Source organism: Hipposideros armiger, unplaced genomic scaffold (genome assembly GCF_001890085.2).
Source record: "Hipposideros armiger isolate ML-2016 unplaced genomic scaffold, ASM189008v1 scaffold_559, whole genome shotgun sequence".
Lineage (NCBI taxonomy): Eukaryota > Metazoa > Chordata > Mammalia > Chiroptera > Hipposideridae > Hipposideros > Hipposideros armiger.
The window spans coordinates 2,876-4,688 of NW_017731909.1; positions in this window are offsets into that span (position 1 = coordinate 2,876).

Here is a 1,813-nt window from a genome sequence, read left to right on the forward strand (position 1 = left end):
ATTATTCTCTCTCTTTTAAACATTTCTATTGCAAGGCTTAGCATATACTTTTTAAATGTTCTGTTTTGGTTGCTGAAACAAATGTTTGAATTCCCAGAGGCAGTTTGAGTTTCTCAAATCATGCATCGCATTCTGAGAATCTGGATTCAACAACCACTTTAATTGAAATTTCCTTTAAATGGCTATGGACTTGTTTTAATTAATAAAAGGAGCTTGCATGTACGAGTCTTGACATGTGCTGGAGGGCGGTGTAACTTACATACGTTCTCTCATTTAACCCTAGCTATGCCTTTATAAAGTAGATACTCCAATTAATCCCACAAAGTCTCACAATGTAACAGGAACCAACATAGAGCCAAAGTTAATTCTGGGACTTTATGCCTCTAAAGTCTATAGAGTTACCACTGTGCTATGTACTTGTCCCCCAAAGCTCAGAGCACAGTACTTTCCACGTGGTAAAATTCTCACAACAGTTGAAGTGAATTTGTGTCCTGGCAGCCCATATGCAGTGCTCACTGTTACAGTCAGAAATTTAAAAATTATCACTTCCACAGTAGAAGGATGAATATAACCATAAGACATTAATTTGCTTATTATTTTTTCCATTGAGGATATAATCTACTAATCAATCGTATACATCTCAGATGCTACACAAGCAATCCCAACTTTCTTAAATTATTAACCTTGACCTCAGTGATATTCAGGAAACATTAAAATGGGAAAATGCAATAATATTAATAACTCTACATAATGTGGTCAACTCCGTGAAATATGATGAGTTGCTTTTATTTGGAAAAACATAATGTTACTCTGTTTTTTGACTCAAGGGTGTTAACATTTTCAGTGTGAGCATTAATTTGTTTTCTTTTGATCATGCAATTATTACATTCATTTTCCTTAGTGAAATGGAAAAACATCCCAGTTGCCAAAGCTAATGATGTGTTCATAGGGGTTTAAAGTGTGTATCTCATTAGGTTTCTGTTTTTCAGCTGGTAAAAGTTTATGAAGTCAGTATTTGTTTCTCTTGGGTGAATTTTTCTTGTGTGTTTTAAAGATCCATTTACCATGTCCCTCAGGCGTTTGTGCCAATATCTGTCCTTCATTATCCTGGCAACAAAAGTTTGTCCCTTTGCAGTCTTACGCTGTTCAAATAGGTTTTGTCTGCTCTTCCCAAACACGAATAGCATACCTGCTTCGTGTTTTTTCAAAAAACATTTTTTTGTTCTTCATCTTTGAAAGAGGATGTTTATTCTAAGTCTATGAATCAGTATGAGATTTATTTTATAGCATCCTCGAGAGGTAGTTTTCTTATTGCAACTGTCTCAATATTGAAGCAAGTAAAAATAGCCATTTGTGATACTAACTATAGTATTTCCAAGAAGATATAAACCTGAGCTTCAGTCTCCTTTTGCAATACTGCCCTATCCTCTCTGTCCACGTGAAACCTGAAATTAGAATGTCAGGAGGATGCTGAGAGTCTGTTTGATTCTTTAGTAGTTGGCTAGATCCTCCGCTGTGAAGAAGCAACTTTGATATAATTATTTTTGTTCTGATAGGTGCAAAAAAGTGATGATAATAATAAAGAGCTTAGATGTGAATTTCATACTTTACAGTGGTTTTCAAATGCACTTCTTTCTTATTTGGTTTCACAACATTCTGGTTGGTAGGTGTTAACCCATTTTAAGAGAGACACAAAATTTAGAGAATTGAGTTGCAAGTCCAAGGTCACTTAATTAGTAGAATCACAAGTTAAACTTGGGAGCTCTGATCACAAACCCTGTTATAGTTCCACTTCACTGTCCATGATTAGATA